This window comes from Pinus tabuliformis, chromosome 5_1 (assembly GCF_031772625.1).
Source record: "Pinus tabuliformis cultivar Carrire ecotype Pingquan chromosome 5_1, CPIR1, whole genome shotgun sequence".
Taxonomy (NCBI): Eukaryota; Viridiplantae; Streptophyta; class Pinopsida; order Pinales; family Pinaceae; genus Pinus; species Pinus tabuliformis.
In genome coordinates, this window is record NC_142305.1 from 603,670,772 (window position 1) to 603,695,739 (window position 24,968).

Genomic DNA, 24,968 nt, shown 5'->3' on the forward strand with positions numbered 1-24,968 from the left:
TTAAAAAATAAAATATATAATTCTTGATTTGATTTGGACAATTAATACAATTAAAATGTAACTACAAGCATAACATATTATAATTTTTTAAAGCTATGTTTGTATAAGTATTGAAATCGGGGTCTTACTCTTTAATTGTAAAGATGAAAATTTTACCAATCATTAAAATTCAAATTGATGGAATTCTAAATTTTAACACTGATTTAAATTTAATATTTTTATTATAATTTAACTATATTTAAACTAAATGACAAGAATAACTACGTGTAACACTTATTTTAGTTGAAAACTAAATCTTCATCAAAAACATAAAATTATTAATAAAAGCAGTTTATATTCACGTGTAAAAAAACTTTATCATTGACCCTCACATGACACAAGTTAATTTTATGATTTATTATTGATATGAGTGAGATTTTAAAAAAATATTTATTTTATTTTAAAATGTTTACCAATATAATTGAAAATGAAAACAAATTATCTGCGTCAATCATTTTCCGGAAAAGTAAGAGAGTTTGAGGGAAAATAAAGAAGGTAGTCATGTTATACGTAAGATCGGAAGGGAAAATTATTTTTAAGATTTAGGGTATCTTTCTATCAAAGTGATTTGCAATTTTGTTAGTAATTTCAAAAGCGTTTTTATTTGAGTGAAACTCAACCCATTGCCAATATTTTTAAACATAATAGAATTTATTAAATATTTATTTTTTATTTAAAATTTTAAAATATATTTTTAAACTTAATAAAACTTTATCATATGTTTATTTTTTATTTACCATTTTAAAATAAATATTATAGTAATATGTCTTAAATTATATATATATTATATTATATTATATAATATAATATGTTATATTTATTTTGAGATAAATATTATATTTTTATGTGTTAAATTGAAAAAGCTCTCCTATAATAAAGTGCTTATAACTATCTTAATAGTTTAAAAATCAATGCCTAATTAAATACTAACGATTTTATTAATCACTATTCTTTTTATCCCTTAAAATGGAGCAAGTGAATGGCAATTGAAACAAAGCTTTATTCGAACATTGTAATGTTGCATTATTCAATTAAACCAAGGACGTTAGCTTTGACCCTTCACATTTCCGCTTTGTGAGTTTATCATTGCATATTTGACCTCATGTAGATGATTTTCATCTTCTATCTCATATTAAAAATAAATAGGTATAAAAATTAAGAAGTTATTGAATACATTTTTAAATTATAATTAATAAATTTGATTCAAATCTAATTTTAATCACCTTATCAAATTATTAATTTCAATGACTAAAAAATTTAAGGTAACAGACTACTTGGGATTGGAATTTTGTATGGTGTTTAGTTAAAAAAATTAAGGGAAAACACCCTTTGGGATTTGGGGCAGTGCTCTAGCTTAAAAAAAATTATATTTCGAATTCTAAAATTATATTGGGAATTTTTGGTGGTGTTTGAGGCTAGCTTTGGTTTTTTAGTTAAATCTATTTATTTAATTATTTATTTTTATTTTATAATTAGTTTGAATTTAGATTGGGTTAACATATTTATTGTATTGAAAAATAATTTTCTTACAATGAAATAATTTTTTTTGAATAATTGAATTCCCTTAAAATTTACTTTCATATTCAACTTTTCTTCAACAACAAAAATATTTGAAAATTTACATTTAAAACTTAATAAAAACTAAACCACGCTCAAACCAATTATTTCACTAAACCTATTTATTAATCATAATAATAAAAAAGCTTATCAAATTGTCTATCACACATATGATAACAGCTTAGCAACATCTCCGGTAACCCGGAGCTTAAAAGCCAACGTGCTCAGGTTGTGAGTATGGGAGGCAGAAAATCAATCTTGCGGCCCTTCACAGAAGCCTTGGCATCGGGGTACACAATATCCTCTTCATCCAACGACCCATCCTTCAGCACCCGCATAGGAAATAGCATAAGATGCCCGGGCGGATCCTCCATAGTCTCTTCTTGAACAAAAGAGTCCCAAATTCGGTGGGATATCCTACGTACGAGCCTCACGCATTCAACACTCTCTGGATGAAGATATTCACGCCGCAGGCCGCCATTCTTATGTGCAAAATGCTCGTACCATAGAGGCATTCGATATCCAAATATCTCTCCTCGAGCTCTCTGGCCCCGCTGTTTGATGTCGTTGATGTGGTATGGCTGGTAACATCCTTGGGCTATTTCGGAGTCCCTGGCTCCGTCCATTGATCTCTGGTTCAGATTGGGCGATCCTATGATAATATATTCATCGTCCACTGCATAATTCATAGGAAAAACGAAAAAAATAAAAAAATAAATAAAAACATTTACAGACTAGGATGAATGAAGCACACATATCAATTTCGTGGCCATTCAAGTATATTAAATGCAAGTATGGCAATCGAGCATTTGACACAAGAGAAAATGAACTTTTCTGAGATGAATTTCTGGAAAAGAATAGTGTTTACAAATTTAATTTGTCTTTGGAATTTGGGCTTTGTAGTTCTATTCCAAAAATTCATATCGCAATATGAATAACTGCGAAAATTTGAGTAAGTTACGGAGCTATCGTGAGCTTGGCATGCACATAGATCATGGTTCTCCTGTGCTTTTGGGCATTCCAGTAATTGGTTCCCTCTTCTGACCTTTCAGGAGGTACATAATCGCCCGATAACTTCACCTCCTTGTTCCCCACGCAAAAGAAATTCAAATAATCAGTCAGTCTGAACTCATTATCGAGGCCTTCCTGTCTTAGCACTCCCCGATCATCTTATACATCATGCGCGCGGTGTTCCTGAACCAGTGCAGGATGGCCTGCACAGTATCTCCCTGGGGTAGCCCCTCCGGCTACATGGGATTCAGCACATACACGGAAAACCGCTCCCGGGCCTTTATCTTGCTAACCACATTGAGCACAATCTCAATCGGAATGAGATGCAGGCAGCCGCAGTCCTAGTCACGAGAGGCAACTGCCAAAAGTACTAGTTCTCTATGTAAATAAAGTCCCTGGCTTGCCAGATGGATTCGATATAGGCGCACGCGATGCTCTTGTTGATAACCTGGTCTTTTACGGTCACCAGTGCCAGTTCCGCGCGCATCGGACGGCTTTGCAGCGAACCCCACAACGGAAGCGCTATGGACCGGAAACATTCCAAATCAGCGCGCTGAGGCATTTTCGTTGCAATCGCTGATTTGCAGAATATTCAACCATCATGTATAATGGTTCCGCTGATTTGCAGAATATTCAACCATGGTGTATAATGGTCCATAACGGTATATTAATTATTTTTTCTGTCATGTATTAATGTCAAATTTGTATGTTGAGATAAATATGAATGTAGAGAGTCATCTGTATGGTAGAGAGAGTAAGAGAGGGTAAAAGTTTATGAAGAGAAAATAGTGAAAAAAATATTAGTGGAGAAGACAGACATTTACTCCCGAGTTAGTCTTTTGTGTTTTCACTTTGAGTTGTAGCCTCTATTTATCACGCGAATGTATTTTTCTATGTTTTGAAATATAATACAAAGTATGTTATGTTGCAATGTAGTCTTAAACTTTCATGAGTAAATTTACTGCAACCATTTTGTTACTCTATTTTCCTGTGTATTTAAGTCTCTGTTGCGATATCCTTTCCAACATAACATAGCGGGTTAAAATAGAGCGGGTTAAACTCTCTTAGTGTAAAAACAAGTGTTTTTAGTAGTTGTTAAAATTGTTTTGAGGGTAGATTGTTTAGCATATTACCAACATGTAGAAGTTTTTTTTTCACTCAGAAATGGCAACAGATACCTCAGTTTAATGGAAAAAATTATGATTATTGGGCTATTACAATGAAGGCCATGTTTTCTTCTCAAGGCATTTTGGATTTGGTAGAGAATGGTTTTCAAGAACCCGCAGATGCGGCAGCATACAATGCATTGTCTCAAGCAGAAAGGGATTTGTTAAAGGACAACAACAAGAAGGATGCAAAAGCCCTCTTCTACATTTTTCAAGCAGAAAGTATTTTCCCAAGGGTTGCAGTTGCAACGAAGTCCAAGCAAGCATGGGACACCCTCCAGACAGCATACCTAGGCATGGAAAAAGTCAAGACAACAAAACTGCAAATGTTGAGAATAAACTTTGAAACACTTTGTATGAAAGAGTCTGAGAATGTGGACTCATTTTTTACATATGTAATTGGGTTGGTTACTCATATCAGGTCTCATGGTCAGACACTTTAAGAAATGAGAATAGTTGATAAAGTTTTGAGAAGTTTTCCAGCAAGGTTTGATGCCATTGTTGTGGCCATAGAAGAGACAATGGATCTCTCATAGTGCTCAGTGGATGAGCTTCATGCATCACTGATTTCTCATGAGCATAGACTTAATAGAGCGACAAGATCCTCAATGGAGCATGCCTTCAAAACACAAGTTTCATTTGGTCAAGGTAGAGGCAAAGGAAGATCATATGTTAGAGGAAGAAGAAGAAGCCCACATAGATGTGGAAGAAGCAACCCTTCAAGCTCAAGTGGAAGGGTTAGCGATTAAATTCCAAGTCAAAGCCCAAGCCAAAATCAAGCACAAGGTGAGGCATGATAAATCTAAAGCTCAATGTCATTATTGTAAGAAGTATGGTCATTGTGCAAATGGATGTAGAAAGAAGCAATATGACATTAGTAACAAACCAAGTGTAAATTTCACAAAACAAAATTAGAACCATGATATCATGTTTTTAGCTTGTAATGTAGCACACAAAAAACAAAGTGATATATGGTATCTAGATTCAAGGTGTAGCAACCACATGTCAGGGAACATATAAATGCTTTCAAATCTAGATGAAAGTGTGAAATCTGAAGTGACATTAAGGATTGATAGCAAAGTCTTTGTCATGGGAAAAAGAAAAGTTAATATCCTAACAAAGAAGGGGGAGAAGAAGTGCATCTTAGATGTTTACTTTGTCCCCATTTTGAAGCATAACCTCATAAGCAATGGACAGCTCATGCAAAAGGGCTACAATGTATTTTTCAAAAATGATGAGTGCACAATTTTGGATAGGCCTCCAAGCAAATAGATGATTTCAAAGGTTCAGATGACAAACAATAGAATGTTTCCCCTAAAGATAAGATAAGATTTGAAAGAAGAAGGTGCACAAGCACAACTATCAATGAACTCACAAGAGGATGGAAGAAAAGATGCAGTTGTCACATAAGTAAACTATCAAGCAGAGGTCAAAGATAAAAATTGGTTATGGCATTTGAGACTTGGACATCTCAACTTTGGAGATTTGAATTTGTTACATAGGAAAGGCATGGTGAAGGGATTGCCACTCATAGAAAAACTGGATAGTCTATGTGAAGAATGCATCTTGGGCAAGCAACATAGGGAGACATTTCCAGCAGGAAAGTCAGTAAGAGAAAATGCACCTTTGGAGACTCTCCACTCATATTTATGTGGACCAATGCAGACACCATCAATTGGTGGCAGCCACTATCTATTGACCTTCATAGATGACTACACAAGGAAGGCATGGGTTTATCTCCTAAAACAGAAAAGTGAAGTGTTTGAGCCTTTTCGCCAATACAAGGCTCTTGTCAAGAAGCAAAGTGAACACTACATCCAATTCCTCAGGACCGATAGAGGCGTCGAATACATCTCAAATGGATTCCTTCGATTTTGCAAGGAGCATGGAATTCACAAGCTATTTACAACAAGATATACACCTCAGCAAAATGGTGTGGCAGAAAGGTTGAATAGGAACATTATGGAAATGGAAAGGAGTATGTTAAAGGGAAAGCATTTGCCAAATGATTATTGCGTTGAAGCTATCAATTGTGCATCATATATCTTGAATAGATGTTCAACCAAAAGCGTCTAGAACATAGTTCCGGAAGAGGCATGGAGTGGAAGAAAGCATAGTGTTACTCACATGAGAGTCTTTGGATGTGGGGCGTATGCACATGTCCCAGAGGAGTTGAGGAAGAAGTTGGACAACAAGGGGGAGAAATTTATATTATTTGGATACAATGATGAATCCAAGGCATACAAAATCTATAATTCATTAACCAAGAAGGTCATAGTAAGTAGAGATGCGCAATGCATAGAAAAAGAAGCATGGGATGGAGGTTTAGAGAAGACAGTGAATGTAAAAGCATGTATACCAAATAAGGACAAAAAGGAATTGACATCGGTAAACAATTCCTTGACAGTGACTCCCTCTACTCCTATTCAAGTGCAACAAAGCAGGCAGCAAAGAACACCATCAACAAATAATAGGGCATTGTCACGCAATCAAGCAAGTGCTTCTCCAAGCACGCTGCAAAGCGCAACACCAAGTGACATGTCAAACCCATCTTCAGCAATCACAAGAAGACCAAAATTCAGAAATTTAAATGATATTTATAAACAAGATGAAGTTGATAGCAACATTGGTTTGAATTCCTTATTTGCATTATTTTGTCATGTAGATGACCCAATCCATTTTGAAGATGCAGCCAAAGAAGAAAAATGGGTTGCGGCAATGGAGGACTAGAAGCAATAGAAAGGAATGAGATTTGGGAGTTAGTGGACTTGCCGCAAGGAAAAAAGTCATTGGAGTGAAGTGGGTCTATAAGGCCAAGAACAATGTCAATGGTAAAATTGAAAGGCACAAAGCAAGGCTAGTTGTCAAAGGATACAAGCAGCAACATGGAAGAGATTATGTGGAGACGTTTGCGCCAGTGGCGAGGATGGAGACAATACGTACAATTGTGGCGATTGTCGTGCAACATAAATGGAAAGTGTATCAAATGGACATAAAATCAACGTTCTTGAATGGAGTACTGAAAGAGGAAGTGTATGATGTGCAACCACTTGGTTATGATGCAGAAGGCCAAGAAGACAAAGTGTATCAGCGGAGGAAAGTTCTTTATGGGCTGAAGCAAGCACCGCGTGCATGGTACAGCAGGATAGATGCCTACTTATTGGACAATGGTTTCGACAAATGTAACAGTGAGTCCACTCTCTACATCAAAGAGAGCGATGGTAAGATTCTTATTGTCATCTTATATGTAGATGATTTTATTTTTACTGGAAGTGATGATTTATTTATCGCTGATTTCAAAGAAGTCATGAAAAGTGAATTTGAAATCACTGACTTGGGGTTGTTAAGGTATTTTTTGGGCATAGAAGTGAAGCAAATAGAAGATGGAATTTTTATTTCTCCATCGAAGTGTGTAGCAGACATTTTGGAGAGATTTAATATGCAAACCAGCAAGCCCACACCAGCTCCAACTATCATGGCGTTGAAGTTAAGCAAAGAAGATTGCAACAGCAATGTCAATCTGACATTATACAGAAGTATGATAGGCAGCTTGATGTATTTGACCGCCACTAGGCCAAATATAATGTATTTAGTGAGTTTGGTGTTGAGGTTCATGGAGACACCCAAGGAAACACATTAGCAAGTAACGAAAAGAATTCTAAGGTATGTCAATGGGACAAAACAGTATGGCATTTTGTACATCGCAACAAGTGATTTTAGGCTGGTTGGTTACACTGACAGTGATTTTGTAGAAAATGTCAATGACATAAATAGCACGTTAGAATATGTTTTTCATTTGGGTTCTGGAGCCATTTCATGGGCCTCTAAGAAGCAGCCGATAGTTTCATTGTCAACAGCAGAGGCTGAATATGTCCCCGCAACAGAAGCATCGTGTCAAGTAGTTTGAATGAGAGGGATGTTGAGGGATCTTCGTCACGACCAAGGGGGAACGACAACACATTAGCAATTGCATTATCAAATAATTCTTTTTTTCCACAAAAGGACCAAGAATATTGATGTTAAATATCATTTTATCAGAGAGTTGATTAACAATGATGAAATTGTGTTGCAACAGTGCAGGTCACAGGAACAACTTGTTGATATTTTCACAAAGCCATTGGCACGTGAAAGTTTTGTTTATCTCAGAGACTGTTTGGGAATTGTAAATAGTGGCAATTGTTATTAAGGAGGAGTTTTGGAAATATTAATCTCAACCACCGCCTTGAACACGCTGACAAACACCATGCATGCCCAGTGAACTACTGCATAGTTGCAATTTTGTTTGCAGATGAAAGGACTGAATTCAGAGCAGAAATATAGCTTTGACCATTTCGCAACACAATAGAGAGTTTATCAGAGCAGAAATACAAAACTGACCATTCCGCAACACAGTAGAGAGTTTAAGGCATTTAATAAATTCTGGTAAATAGGTATGGGCAACCATTTACTCCGGGACTGTTGTCCACGCTTCACAACACGTGCAAGTTCAGAAAACCAATTATTTTGTATAACCTTTGTATTAATTATTTTCTCTGTCATGTATTAATGTCAAATTTGTCTCTTGATGATAAATATAAATGTAAAGAGTCATTTGTATGGTAAAGAGAGCAAGAGGGTTCGAGGAGAAAATGGTGAAAGAAATATCGGTGGACGGGTCAAAGCCAATTTTAGAAATATTTACTCCAGAAATGTATTTTTCTATATTTTAAAATATAATACAAAATAATGTGGTCTTACTTTCATGAGTAAATTTACGGCAACCTTTTTGTTACTCTCTTTTGCCGTGAATACTCACCTTGCAGCAACAAACTCCTCTCGTGAACTAGACTCCTCTCCTCTACCCTGTGAAATTTTTTATAACAAAAATGTGCGTCGGGCGGTAAGAGACCCGGTAAATCATCGAGGTTGAGGAGAGGTTCGGATCGGCCTGCTTTGTCCGCCCCCGAATAAAATTCGTCACGACATCGTAGTCAGTAGGGCCTTGGATTTTAGAATAGGCATCGTGCCATGGTTCCCTGGGGCCGCCATGTTCAAAATCCGTGTCCTTGTAATTGTTCCGATGAAAATAATCTGTCAGGGTTCTAAACAGGGGGTGGATTTCGTTATCTTACCTCCGGTCGCAGAGATAGATTCCTCCCACAAAGCTCACGACCTAGACATTTTCAGAGCCTTGAACGCTGGTGTCCAGGCTCAAGGTCTTATGATGATGGGTAAACTCAGCTGCAATTTCCACACTCTGGACTGGACTCAAGGAATGGGCTGCATGTCTCGATACAGAAAGCAATAAACGTTGGTGCCCTTGAAATACTCAAATGTTTCATCGCAATGGATTTTCATGAGCCCTTGGTTCCAGAGAAATTCCACGGCCGTTCTATCCTCTCGGATGAGGACCAAAACTCAACCCCCTGCTCCGCCTTTTTTTCAGAAGTTCACCCAAAGTCACACCTTCTGCACTAGGGATCATTCTTTTCCCATCCCTTACAAGGGTAATCTGGGTATTTATAGACCACCCAGCAATGTATATAAAATGCTTGGCTCCATCCAAGTATTCGTACAATTCCTCCCAGAGTCTCAGAGGCCTGTAAAAGCCTCTCTCCTCCCCGTGACCCAGTTCTATCCTGGGACGATAGTGTTCTGATAAGTGCGAGTTCTGATACAGTTTGACTCCGCATCCCTTCCTCTGTTTGAAATAAACATGCTGGACTCCAGGGAAGTCCCCATCTCGAATCCCAGAATCCCAATACGGATCTTCTGAGACGTGTTTGAACTGAGGCGAACATGGATCTGGGCTTTCCTCAACTTCTCAGAGAAATCTTCTTTATACAAGTCATACCATCCCTCAGTGACGTCACCGCTGAGAATTTAAAAGATCGGGATCCGGGCTCTTCCTATCACTTCTGAAGAGATTTCCAATCCCTTCTTAATGCTGACCACTAGATAAGACGATTTATACGCGCAGTGTATGTGAAAACTCTTGTTCCAAATTGGGTTCTGAGGTTCATGGGAAATAACTCTGGTTCTTGCAATTCTAGCAATGCCAAAATCTATGGTGGCATATAGTCTGCTATGCCCTTCTAAATGCAGAAGCTCCTTCACTTCCTCGCCCACCTGCTCAATAAAAAAGCCAGTTCAGATCGATATTCGAATTACACATTGGTATTAATCCTTAATAAAAAATAATAATCTGGGTCTTCCATAAGGTACCCAGCTTGAACATAAACAGAAATCAAGAAACCAAACCAGGATCAAGTGGGCAAATACCCAATTTGTTTCTTTTTCAATTACGTCAAGTATAAGATACATATTCTAAGGGCGATTGAATCATTTCCTTTTTCAGTAATTTGTGTATGCGTCCATGACCAAGGTGCCTTCGAATATCATGGCATTGAGTTGGCCATGGACTACTTGAGATGCCATTAGAGATCTGTGTTGAAAATCGGTCAATCACACCACTAATGCAATGGCCATGGAGAGATCCAAAGTTTATACGAGCGCATACAATGGCATTTGGACACGTAGGAAGTGCAACCGAAGCTTCTGGTCCACGAAATGCGTTGTTGCTGATCCGGTACACGCGCCTCCGGGGAAGACTTTTTGGATTGCTTCACCGGAAAGTGCATTGAGGTAAACGACTCCAGGCAAGTGGGCAAATGAACTACTCTGTCGGAAGTTAGGATAATGGCCAATTTACTTTAAATGAGTGTGCTGAATCCCACAGACCAATGGAATCTCGCTCCCACAGTTTCAGATATATGCCGTAGTATAAAATTAAAAATGCTAAAGAAAAGTTTAAATTGTTAAAGAAAATGACATGAAGCTGTCGAAGACTGCAAAATAAAATAGACATCGCGCATATCAAAATTTTCGGAGTGATCAAAGACGTTTAGAGTTTTAAGACACAAAGAAACGTACATTTCAGTGGGCAGGTACTGAATATATATGCTAATATATTTCGGTGGGCTGGTATCGAATATATGCTTCAAGTAATAATTATATAATATGTAAAATAAACCTTAAAAAAACAAAGCAAGGTATATACAGGCAAGCAGGGAAATATACTAACGAGACATAGGTGATCATATAATCTATGAAGAGAACTTGTCTATCCTAACCAGACTTCAGGTGACTGTCATATAGTATATACAGTGAACCTTCCTCGCTCGGGATTATAATATAAAGTCAATAGATTATCGAATCATACAGAACGAACTTATGATTTTGTGGCTGAGATGTTGGTTGGCAACATGCCGGCTAACTTGTGTTAAGTTTTCCACACACTAGAGTTTGTTTATTTACTATTTTTTTGGCAGGAATTTCCCCAGTCACATTTCCTTATGTCCATGTCCGCAATTTGATTATGAAACGGAATGAAAGTCTCGTTTATTAATATTTATAGCACATTGCTTTTGACATAGATTCCATTTAAAAATATATATTAATGAGCAATAACAACGACATAAGTGAAAACTTCGTTGGTCATGCTCTCCTTCGTGTCAATACGTGTGATTTTATAGGTGAGATGAGAAACGATTTGGATTCTAGAAATATAAGATCATGAAGACCCAAAAAGAGTCAAGAAAAGAGATATAGAAAAAGTATTCGAGTTGGAGTGTTATTAACCATTTATAGTCTTTATTAAAGATGGAATTAGAAGTGGACATAATGGTATACCAAGGTGAGATCAATGCAATAAGAATAAATCATTGATTTCAATAACTAGAAGTTTCTTACAATATTCATTGTATAGGTGAAACACAAAAGATTTAATTTGTTAGGCTGAAGTTAGAGGATCATGCTCTAACCTAGTAGGAAATGCATATGAAAACACTTAGGTTGGAGGGTGATCTGCTAGTAACTAGGTTAGAGGAATTCAAAACCCTCATTAAGTCTCAGTTCTACCTTATAGGGTATGTAGAGGACTAATATATTTGATGGCACTTCTTTAAACAATGGAATATGTAGAGTGTATAGGAGTACACCACTAATAAGAAAAATGAGCATCATGCTAAGTATCTCTTCCAAGAGCCTAGATGTACTTCTCAAGTATATAGGGGGTCTACAAGTCATCTACAAAAGAAAGTGATGCTTTTCAAGCCAAGGACCATAGATAAGTTATGTGTATAGGCATAATATTTGCAAGGAATACACAAAATTGAAGGGAAACCAACTGGTTTGAAGCAAAAAGAGCACTAGGAAACTTCCAAGGGGGGAAAGAAGAAGTGGAAATGAGGGAAGGACAAGAAGGCAATAGTCATTGCACATCAAAGCAAGAGCACTAGCAACCATTGTAACATTTGCAACATTGATGGTCACATTGAGGAGAAGTGTTGGAAACTACATAAGAGATAAACTTGAAGAAACACAAGAAGGATGCAAAGAAAAAGAATGATGTAGCCACATATTTGAGAAACCAAGTTGAAAGTAGCTCTAATGTGGACAAGAATATTATATGCACATCAATGTAGAAGGAGGTGAATTCGAGTATCCTTTATCACTAGGAAGAGAAGGATGTGAACAAACTCTTCCAAATTAAGATCTGGCTCAAGAAGACTAAGATAGATTGGCATATAAATTTCGAAATCAAGATTTCTCAAAATTTCTTCATTTGCTTGGTTATCTTGATTTTCCCGAAAATCATCCTCGTTACTAGCGAAGTGGAACAAACATAGGTTCATAGGCTAATCTCATAGTAGTGTATTTGACCAAAAAAATTGGATTGGAGGTTCGCAATCATCCTAACCCATATCAATTGGGATGGGTATATATGTAACTAGGTTCAATCTTCATAATGACATACGTAATCATGATTTTATGTATTTAAAGGTAAAAAGGAAAATAACTTTATTATTGTTATTGAGGCATGGATTTCATGCTCAAGGAAATTTATTTTATAGGTCGAGTAGCCATTGGGTGCTTCTAGGTTTGTCATAAAGTCAATTGAGTCATCGTAATGTATTAAAGACCCATCTAGGCATGTTACATATTGTAAAAATAAATTTTATTTGAGTCAAAAAGACCCTCCAAGGTCTCGTCATGATGTGATATTCAAGTCAACCTACACTCATGGACAAGTCAGCCTAAAAGGAGCAGTGTGATCCAATGAGAAGCATATATAAAGGAGACTTTGACCTCACTTGGAGACACACACTTCACTTACTCAAGTTCAATCAAAATAACAAGAAGAAGTGTGAAGAAAAGGAGGACGAAGGAGGAAGAAAAATTCTAGTTTTTTATTGTTTCTTTGCTAATACTCTCCACACGTGCGAATAAATTAAGGCTCTTATTACTGCAGAAGAAGTCAAATTGCATAAGTGAAGATAGATCATCAAGTAGAGCTATTTGGAAATTGAATTATCTAGGAGAGAGAATCCACCCAAGTGAAGAAGAAAGGAGAAAGAATACACCTACACTTTTCACATGTGCAAGGGTTAGGGTTTCTGCAGAATATTTCACTGGGCAAGTCGAAGTTGCAGAAGAATTTGTTGGGTAAGTTGAAGTTGCAAAAGAATTTGCTGGGGAGGTTGAAATTGCAGAACAAGTTGTTGGAAGTCAGTTTTTAAAAAGCCACTCGAAGAAAGTTTTGACTTGGTCTTGGAGGATCTTGGTCAAGGGTCAAAGGTCTTTGAATTTTTCAATTGAAGGTCTATAAGAAGAGAAAGAATTATGGTAGGTTTTCATCTCAAGTTGGAGAGGTTTTGATCCTGCCTAATCGCTTACATCTTGTGTCCTATTGTCTCATTGATTTTATTATTTGGTAGTTGTTTGATGATAAAAGAACACTAATAATAATCAAGATAAAGAAGAAGCTCATCAAATTAAGTAAAAATATATCACAAACAGTTAGAAAAGTAAGAAATCACCTACGCTTGTTTCCCCTAGATTTCTCAACATGGGATCAAAGCTAAGCTGACAAGTCAAGGGAGGGTAGATTAAAGAAGGACACTTAAGGACTGAAGGACTAGAAGATAATTAAAAGGAAGTCACTAAAGAAGACCTAAAAACCCTAGTTCGTTCAAAGAAGGATTGTACACTAGAAAAATTATTGGGAACCTTGCTCAAGCATCACCTCGAAGAAGGAGACCTCAAAAGACCCTACCTCTACTCAAATAAAGAAAGGACTAAAAATTGGAACATCTTGAAGACTCTACATCAAAGTAAAATAAGAAGAATTGATTGACATCATCATCAAGGAACTAAGGTCATCTCCCTCTATTTGAAGAATCACTTTTGTAGGAAGACACCTTCATCAAGAAGACATGTAAGATCCCAAACAATTAAATTTTCAATAGATTTGGCACACTCTAGTGTTCAAATTAAAAATGCTTGTAATAAAAAATATTGAACACAAGGGGATATGAAAATGCAACCTCTTATTTAGATTAATAGTTGAAAACAAAGATACATGCCCATGCAAATAATATTGGAGCCCCTACAAATGGCGTGCACGGTTTCTCATTAAAACACTAATCTAGGACACTGAAGCACCTTTGTGAATCCTAACTGGACCCACCATACAAGAGTTTTCATCCCAGGATCATAGTGGAATTGGCCATACCAAGTTCTTGACAAACACAATAAGATATACAACTCTGATCCTAATGCTTATCATCTTATCCCCTTTAATAGACTTGATGGACTCTCTAGAAAAATTATTTTGTTATTTTCCTTCGAAAAATGAAGGCAAATACCATGGGAAAATACCATGGTAAATACCATGGGTAGATTCCGTCCATTTTGACCATATCAAGAAAAGGGAATATTACAAATCCTCCCACCCAAATATTGCTTTCCTTTAAGCAATCCACTTTTATCCACAGTAAAAGCATATTTATATTGATACCAGGATCCCATACAAACCAACATGTTATACCATGCCTCCATGCTAAATGATCTTAGATGGATCCTTCGATACTTGGATCCCAAACAATTCTCCGACGAATCCTGCCCTCAATAGATCCACCTAGATCCTAATGCCACCTAAATCCTCGGACCTGTGGGTTATGATACAATCTCGGTCCTCCATCATTATCTGTGCCTAAGAGCTCAAGCTACAATATGCCCTTGGTTAAGAGTATCCTCCTAGGATTCATCCCATCAATAGAGTTCCAACTCATAATCTCTCGCTAATCCATCCTGTGGGAAGGATCTAATGCATGAATTCCTACACATGGAATAAGTCTACTATGTTGACATTGCTTGATGCTCAACTCATGTTGCTCCACTCAGTCACCCAACTTGATCCATTTGGAGAACTCTGCCCTGCTTTCCTTAATGTATAAAGTTAGGTTGGTAGTTTGCAAGCCCTATCTATGTACTCCTATAGAGGGTTTCTCTAGAACTCCCAACTGTATTCTTCCTACTGCATTGTGAGGGACTTGAGACGTTCCTCTAACAACTTGGTTTTTGACTCAGCACATAACCCTATGATATCCTCAATTTTTATGTTCTCCTATAAGGTAGTGTCTCGGGTTTTCTGGACTCTCTGCTTCAACATCATAAGATTTGTCTTGAAATGCATGATCTTTCCCTAAAAGTCCTCTACTAGAAATTCTAGTGCCCTATTGAATGTCTCTGTACCTGTCTACACCGAATGCCCCACAACCACAACTTCATCTTGAGCCTTTAACTGACTCTTTGGGAATGGTTCATCTTACACATTATGTTTGTCACGCTTCCCCTCATGATCATGTTCATCATGCCAATTCACTATTGTTGGCTCCTCACTCAAGTTTCCTTGGCCTCCTCCATCTGTGGAGATAATTTGTTGTTCATCCTCTCTAGTTGTTAAACATAGATGCACCAATGGACTGCTATCTATACTTGATTGCTCATATTCTTTATGGATATTCTCGTGGAGACCTATGGAACCAATTTTGTAGGAGTCTACCTTATCAACACCAATATGTAGAATTTCCTCATGCACTTTTGAATAATTGTCATCCTGCAAGTCTCCTAGAATAATATCATCCTGAAAATCAATAGATCCAACTATAGAAGGCTCCCCATGATCTGTAGGAATCTCCTCTTGTTCTATCCTTATTGAATTCTTCCTTTCATTTAGACATGAATGGTTAGGTGCCCAAGGTCCCTTATAGATAAAGCATAGTCCTCTCCACCTTAGTTCATTCTTGCTGCAAGTTTTGTTCTTGCTTCCTCCATCAATCATTCTCAAATCCTCCATAGTCGGCACCCTTCTAAGAAATTTTATCTTTTTCCTGACCAACTTCTCAACTAGATCATAGGTGACTGGTGATACCATTGGTTCCTTACTCCAAATGGTTAACAATTTGGATGTTAGTATCTTACAGATGTCACCATCTCCTTTTAAGAACAAGGACACAATCTTTTTCTTGATTGTTTGACACAGTCTGAATGTTTTGAAGTAATGTTGGTGTAAATGCTTTGGAGTAACTGAAAGATAAATTTGTCACATTCCAAATTCAGCATAAAGGTTCTAAAGCTAAACTCTGCCATGAGTTTTAAAATTCTACACCACTTCTGAAATGTAGGAAGCATGATGTTGTTCAACCCTTCAAAGGCTTCTACTATCGGATGTAATATCTCCTTCATGATGTCATTATTGTAAGGAAATAGTGGCGATGTTAAATCAATGATCATACTGAGTCAAGAAGGAATTGTGATCCTGACCTCTTCACAATGATGCTCCCAAAGTTTGGGTTGTATTAATGCAAGCATGGATGACTTGAGAGCCCAATTGAGTTTCTTCCATTCTAGATGCCCCACCCTGGAAAAAGATGTGTCTAATTCCTCCAACTTATGAAGGTCTATGTCTAACTTTGTTTGTTGCGATTCAGATCCAAGTGTGAAGAGCTTAATCCCTCTAACCTGTCCTTCTTTCATGTCCCATGGGTGCTTTTGTTGTAGAATGACATGGACCCTTTTTAAGAATGTCTACTACTTTGACCATTATTTTGGTCTGAGGAGATATTGGTGTGTAAAAGATCATATATTTTCACTAATTCGTCAAGAATTTTTTGGTTGTTTTCTAGGATTTCTTTAAGATGACCCACCTTCTGTCAATTATGCCTTCACTTCTACAAATTTGGGCCCAAATATACTATATACTTGGAAGATAATAGTCAAAGCTAATAAAATCCTACTTTATTTTCAATGAAACTATCCTTCTATACATATTTTCAATGAAACTGTCCTTCTATATAATTTTCTTTTTTTAACAATCAAATCCCTTTCCCAAAAATAAATTAATCTCTCCTTGCTTTCCTCTTTTCCCTGACCTTTTTTTTTAATATATATATTTTTAATATTAAATGGCATAAGTTTGGAGCACATAGTCCCAAGCATACAAAGTTTCCATGCCAATAATTATCAACCAATAGTCAAACAATGTGATTACTAGATTGGACGACTCAGTTATGTAATGTGTCTAGTTCTGGCAAGCCTGTTGATGTCGTTGGACAACTCAGTTCTGTAGTGCATCTAGTTGTGACAGGCCTGTTGATGTCATTTAACTCTTTACCCCAACCTAAGAGCCTCAGCCCTTTGGAACCAACTCAGTGATGAATCAATAAGCAACTTCTCATTATCATTGAATCAATGTCTAATACATCACATAACAGTAAAAAATAACAGTGCCAAGTACTTGAGCTCAATAGCTACCTAGATGAAAACAAAACTCGAATCCTAATGAGCTCTTTTACATGCTTATTTATACAAGAGGGTAGCTACTATTAGATCCCTAGAAAATAGGAATATTTGTCTCCCACAATTGAAGAATGGTGGATCATGTTCCTCATTAATTGCACTTGTTTGGCTACCAATGACCTTGTTACTTCCACTTGCTTGGATGCCAATGACCTCGAGCTGATGAGAGAAAGTGTTGTGATCTTGGGATTATTTAGGGAGTTAAAGAGGTGGAAAACCCCCTAGATTCTCTCCATGTTGTCCACTCCGAGCCTCTGCATAGAAATAATCTAAAAAATTTCTCCATTTCCTGCAATTAAACCATATTAGGCCACATGACATAAAAAACATCTTTTACCCTTCTCACTAAGCATAATATAACAAAAAATGTAAATAAATGTGAGAAAGAGATAGTTCTAAAGCTGGAGGATGACATAATGACCCTTATAATGTACCTATTGATGAGCCTCATCACACGGTATCCCCTCCGGTCACATCAGGTTCAACATGTACACAGAGAACCGCTCCTAGACCTTTATCTTGCTCACCACCTTCAAAGAAATCTCAATCAGAATGAAATGCAAGCACCCGCAGTCCTAGTCTTAGTCCCACAAAGCACAATTGCCGAAGAATTATTGATTCTATATGTAAATGAAGTCCTTGGCTTTCTAGATGGCTTCAATATAGGCACACTGGATTCTCTTGTCAATAACCTGGTCCTTCACAGTAATCAACCCCAATTCTGATGTATTAGAGGATTTATAGCGAACGCATGACGAAAGCATCATCTATGTATCGCAAGATTTGAACATTCCAAGAGTCCGGGCCTTCAAAATGTGCACCGGGTGATAGGAAACCTGGTAAATCATCAAGATATAGGAGAAGGCTCATATCGTCCTACTTTATCCACCATTGAATAAATTTTGTCACAACATTGTAGGCAACCGAGCCTTGGATTTTAGAATGGGCATCATTTCATGGTTCCCTGGGGCCACCATGTTCAAGATCCACGTCCTTTTAATTGTTCTGGTAAAAATCATCTCTATAAATAGTATTCAGAGCTTTGAACAGTGGATGGATCTCATTATCATACCTTCCATCACAAAGATTGATTCCTCCCACAAAGCTCACGACCTGACAATTTTCAGAACCTTGGATGTTTGCATCCAACCTCACAGTCTTTTGGTGATGGGTAAAATCTGTTGCGATTTCCACACTTTGGGCTAGACTCAACGAATGGGAAACATGTATGGGACACAGAAAGAAATAAATGTTGGTGCCATTGAAATACTTGAATGTCTCATTGAAGTGGGTCTTCATGAGTCTCTGGTTCCAGAGAAATTCTGAGTTGTCCTATCCTTCGAGATGAGGACTAAAACTCTAACTCCCTCCTCCGCTTTTTTCTTTAGAATCTCACCCAAAGTCACACCTTCTGCACCAGGGATCATTCTTTCCCTATCCCTTGCAAGTGTGATCTAGGTATTTACATATCACCTAACAATGTGTATGTTAAAGATAACTAATTACTCTCACATGCAGAGTTTTCAAAATTTAGAGAGACAGTTAACTGAGTCAAGTTGAGTAAGTTCGAATTCAACATTATTTTGGGTAAAGTAGAATTTAGTGTGTGGTTGCATGTCAAAGTTATTTTGAGTGACTTTCTAGTCGAAGAGTTTAAATACCCCTCATCGAGTTCATTGTAATCGTCAAGTTTGTGTGATTAATAGAAGAGCTGCAACTCGTGTTATTATTTGTTTGTGAAATTTGTACCTTTCCTCCTCAGCTTTTCCATCAAATTGGTATCAGAGCCGAGGAAGAATTAGAAGATCCGTGGAGCCAGTAAATCTATCAAGAAAAGGGAAGAAGACTTTGGCAAAACCATTGCAGGTTTAAGGTGCACATTGCAGATTGTCAATTGTAAAAGGTGCACTGATTTGTTGCATTTCCCCTCAGTTCAAGGTGCGTTGGATTTTTAAGTCATCACATGATCCCTTTATCGAAGGGTGTGATGAGTGGCTGAGGTTAAATATTTTGTTGCTCCAAAGCCCCAAAGTTTTTTTTAGAGCCACATAGGTTGTTTCGTCTTATGTGAAAACTTGAAACAATAGGTGACCATATTGTTGGAAAAAGTCTTTTATAAAAGATTTATAAAGGAGCTTTATTGAAAAGGGGAATAAAGGGATTTATTAAAATGTTTTTCATGTATTGTTTTTGTGAGTGCCTTATAAAATATAACTAAAGCTTTTTTACAAGGATGTTAAAAGAGGCTTATTAAAAAAGAAGTTTATTAAAGTTTTTAAAAAAGGGGTTTTATGAAGAAAGAATTTCTTTAAAGATGGCATCATTAGTTTCTAGCCACAGTTTTTGCCATTTACATGGAAGAATTATGATGTGTGGGCCATTAGATGGATACCACGTTGAAGACTCATGATGCTTAGGAGCATGTCCAATTTGGGTTTCTAGAATCTAAATATGAAGCAACGAAACGAGCCCTCACTAATGTAGAGGGAGCAATTGAGGAAAGACAAAAAGAAGAATGTAAAATTATTGCAACTTATCCAGCAAGGAGTGGACGCAGTAGTGTTCTAGAAAATTATGATCACGTCTTCAAAAAAGACAACATGGGAGATGTTGGTGGCAAGCTATAAAGGTATGACCAAAATCAATATTGTTAAGTTGTAGAATACTAGGAGATATTTTAAAAGTATGCAGATGAAGGAAACAAAGGATATCGATTCATTCATGAATCGTGTTTTGACTGTTGTAAACCTGTTAAGGATTTATGGTGATGACATAGAAGAACAAATAGTGGTTGAGAAGGTCCTAATATATTTGTCTACCAAGTTTGATGTTGTAGTAGTAGCCATATAAGAATCCAAGGATTTGGCAACATTGATAGTTGATGAGTCAATGGGATCTGTAACAACCCTGGTTAAAAATTCATGTAAAATGTATACAAGGCCACAGATGATGGGACACATATTCCAAGCTGAATGGTGGGGAAACATCCTAGTGGGTGTTGACTCGATTTATTATGGCTAAGAAAATTGGCAAAGGCAATGGCTAAGGCTTTGGAAAGGAAAAATGACATTTTTGGCATATTTTTTAATGAAAATAAAGGAAATTAGGAAGAAAGGAAGGTGAAAGGTCACAGGTTGCATGTGAGGAGGAAAATGAAGAAAATAGAGGCCTCATTCATAAAAAGGCTTCTGAGGATCAGTTGGCAAGCTCTTGGCTCAGACTTGGTCAGTGTAACCTTTTGTTAATTCAGTTTTGGAGCTCTCTCATTATTCTCTCTCTCTCTCTCTCTCATACTCTTGGAGACTTAGAGTTTTCTTAGAGAACTCTTGGAGGTTGTGGCATAATTGGATTATTGGAGAAAGAAGGCAAAGCAAGAGCAGGAAAGCACAAGAGGGCATCGGGATTAGTAGCTACATTAGATTTTCTAGAAGGTATCGAGTTGCATGTATATTTCCTTCACTAGTTTTGGCATGCATGGCATATGCATGTGGATTATTGGTTGTGATCTATCATTGGCATGGAGGATTTCCTGGATTGACAGTGCATTGGCTAGCCTTGCCATTTCCTGGATAACAATGGTGATTCTGGGTTTACTTTCATTGTTTGTTTTTGGTTGGTTCTCATGTTTCCTTAGCTTGTGTTGAGTTATTAGTTCCTAAAAGCCCTGGTTGGACAAACGCTCTAGAAGCCCTGTAACAGATTTGGTTGAGTTACTAGTCATGGAAGCCTTGGTTCGGAAAATGCTCTGGAAGCCCTTGGTGGGTTGAATTACTAGTCTTGGAAGACTTGGTTGGACAAACGCTCTGGAAGCCCGACGACAGTTGTGGGTTGAGTTACTAGTCTTGGAAGCCTCGAAACAAATGCTCTAGAAGCCATGGAAGGCTAGGATGGAGACCAATCTGATGATGATTTTGTGATGTCCGACTATGAAGTGGAATCACTATTTGATGGGTTGAGGTGGATGGCCTCTTGAAACCCTGAATGAGTTTTGATTGATGTGTTCTATAAGATTCCAAATTCATTCTTGGAATATGGCACAAGGGTGAATGGATAAAGAGATATTTGGCTAAGCCATTCTATGGTCGGGTGGAACGTGGAAGTCCCATCCCAGGTTTGGATTTTGCATCATTAATGAAGGGTTAGTTATCCTTGTATTTTTATGACCATTATATTGGCTTATATGAGGTTTATATGGTGGTGTATTCATTGGTATTTCTGTCCCTATTGTGTTGGTTATGTATATGCTTTATGATAGTAGCTATGTATGGTTCTCATCATGTTTTCAATTGTAATTGAATTATCAATGTATCTATGTACTAATGGATGGAATGGAAGTTAATGTGTTGAGGTATCAACACTTCATGTTGAATCTTAGCGAAGTATGAGACCACTATCCTCAAATATGTTCTTTACACCTGTAGATTACATATTCGTGATATGTTTGATGAAATGCCTGCCATGGCTAGTAGGGGTCTAGTCAAGGTCTTGAATAAGTATTTGCTTTAGAACTGTCATTTCCAAAGTTCAGTGGGACCCAAGGGAAAGTTGTTTGAAGTGTTGGGTTGGTTCCTGGGGGTCTTGAAGCTGATGTTGAATGTTTGTATGGTGTGTTTCCATTGGTCCACTTCCTTAATGTGACTTAAGAGTGTAGGTTTTAACCCTGTACAGAAATTACCTGCATACGAATTCTTAAACAAAGAAAATAAACAATGCGAGAGCATAACCCATAAAACACATATGCACAGAGATTTTTCCCTGGATCCCAAAACCGGGACTACCAGCTTGATTTTTCATTATGTTCCTTTCAATGTTACAATACATATTTATACATGCCGAAGCATCCAATACCATGGACCGAAAAACCATCGTGTCCAATACCATGTGCGAAAATCATGCACAAAACCATAGGTAGGTTCGCCCAACCTAATATAGGGTCCAAAAAAAATTTTCCTGGGGCGCTACCCCGGACCCCGTAAAGGGGGGCTACCCGCCCCCCTCAAACCCCCCGGACAGGGGGGGCTGCCGCCCCCCCTGTGACCCCCCCGCTGCGCAATCGGCGCAACAAAGGGGGGCTACCGCCCCCCTCTAACCCCCCGTTTAACTATGTCGGTTAGTCGTGGAAAGAATATAACACAACCCAACAAAGAGGTCAAATCATATCATACTTGCCTCTCGTCGCATGTTTACCCCAGATGGTCAATTGCTTGGGTAGATGTGGGAGGAGGGTGTTACATGATCACTTATATACCATGAGGTGAGGATAGACAAAATTAAGGATTCCACCTTAGAGACCACTTTTAAAATTTAAGTTTCTATTTCAAGAGACAAAGGTCGAGGTAGAGGTAGATCAAGAGGTAGGGGATGAGGCGGAAGACATGGTAGTCAGAGAGATTGAACAAGAAAGTGGAAGCAATAACAAAATATTCAACAATAATCCAAGAGTCGATGAATCCAAGGAGGGATGGTATTATTGCAATAAATTTGGTCACTATGCCCATGATTGCAGAATGATGATAATTGATCAAGAAAAGCAGAGAGCTAATGTAACTACAAAGAACATTGACCCCATGTTCCTAACTTTCCATACCATGCATGAACCTTTTGATAATGTGTGGTTATTAGATAATGGTTGTAGTAACCACACGACAGGAAATAAGATTTTGGTTGCAAACCTGGATCAATCTCTTAAGACAGAAGTAAATTAGGCACTAACAAGACTGTGGATGTAGATGGAAAAGAAGTGCTCAACATTATGACCAAGCAATGGGAGTTGAAGACAATCTCAAAGGTATATTATGTGCCCGGTCTCAAACATAATTTGATAAGTGTTTGTCAATTGATGCAAAAGGGATATAAAGTTCTTTTTCAAGGACAAGAGTCTGCTATATATGACAAGCCCCCAAGCAAACAACTGATAGAAAAAGTGCATAATATGAGGAACAAACTCTTTACTTTAATCATGAATTACAGTGATCAGGTCAGTTCTTTACGATTGCATGTTCTAATGAATATTGGGTATTGCACTTTCGGTTTGGACATCTGCATTTCTGTGGTTTAAGATTGTTGCAGCGGAAATAGATGGTTAGAGGATTTCCTTCGATCAAAGAACCTTCTATTACTTGTGAGTGTTGCATCTTGGGAAAGAAACGCCATGAGAGTTTTCCAAAAGGAGTTGGATACAGAGAAAAGAAGTCACTATATATTGTTCATATAGATCTATGAGGACGTAGTCAATTGGTGTAAGTTGTTACATCCTCACTTTCATTGATGAATTTAGCAAAAAGACATGGGTTTACTTCGTAAAGTAGAAGTATGAAACTTTTGTAAAGTTCAAAGAATTCAAAACCTCGGTAGAGAACCAGAGTGATCATTAGATCAAGGTGTTGAGGTCAGATCGTGGTGGAGAATGTGGCTCAAAGACATTCCATGCTTACTGCAAACAACTTGGAATTATAAGGCAATTTACAACTAGATACACACCGCAGTAGAATGGTGTAGCAGAGAGAAAGAACAGGACAATTATGAACATGGAAAGGAGCATGCTGAAAGGAAGAAACTTGCCTCATGAGTATTGGGAAAAATCAATTTCATGTGTTGTTTATGTGATAAACAAATCTCCTATAAAGAGCGTGCTGAACAAAGTTCCAAGAGAAACATGGTCCGGTATTTCTTGTAGTGTATCTCATCTTAGAGTGTTTTGATGTGTAGCTTATGCACATGTGTCTAAAGAGCTAAGAAGCAAATTGGATGAAAAAAGTGAAAAAGGCATATTTATTGGATATAGTGAGCAATCAAAAGCTTAGAAATTATATAACCCCGTCACCAAGAAGATCATAATCAATATAAATTTTGTGTTTAAAGAGCAAGAGTCATAGAAAAAATACATGATGCAAGAGTACCACTGATTTAAGAAGATGATGTAGAAGAAAAAGAGCAGCTAGAATTACAAGAGAAAACACCAATCAAAGTCACACCAACAAGGACTCCAAAATATTTTGAACAACATGGATCTTCAAGCAGATCAACAAATCATAATTCTCCAAGCAATCAGTCAAGTGATGAATCAAGCAATGGTAAGAGAAAAATGAGAAGTCTGAAAGATATTTATGATTATTTGGATGTTAGTTCAAATTTTGCATTGTTTTCATTTCAACCTTCATCGTTTGAGGAAGTAATCAGAGATGAAAATTGGGTGCAAGCTATTGATGAAGAAATAGAAGTTATTGAGAAGAACGACACAGGGGATTTGGTTGATTTTACAAAAGATAAAAATCTCACTGGTGTGAAATGGGTGTACAAGACCAAGTTGAATGAGAAATGAGAAATTGACAAATTTAAAGCAAGACTTGTAGCCAAAGGGTTCTCGCAACAACCGAGAATAGACTTTGGAGAAACATTTGCTCTGGTAGCCAGATTGGATATTGTAAGAGCAGTGTTAGCAATAACAACTTAGAACAAGTGGAAAGTGTATCAGAGGGATGTGAAATTAGCCTTCTTGAATGGAATTCCGAA

The 24,968-nt window shown here is 37.3% G+C and overlaps 1 pseudogene; it reads right to left on the bottom strand.

The window, feature by feature from the left end:
• Positions 1 to 1,820: 1,820 nt before the first annotated feature.
• LOC149166340 (phospholipase D alpha 1-like) lies at positions 1,821 to 10,190 on the bottom strand (annotated as a pseudogene).
• Positions 10,191 to 24,968: the final 14,778 nt, after the last annotated feature.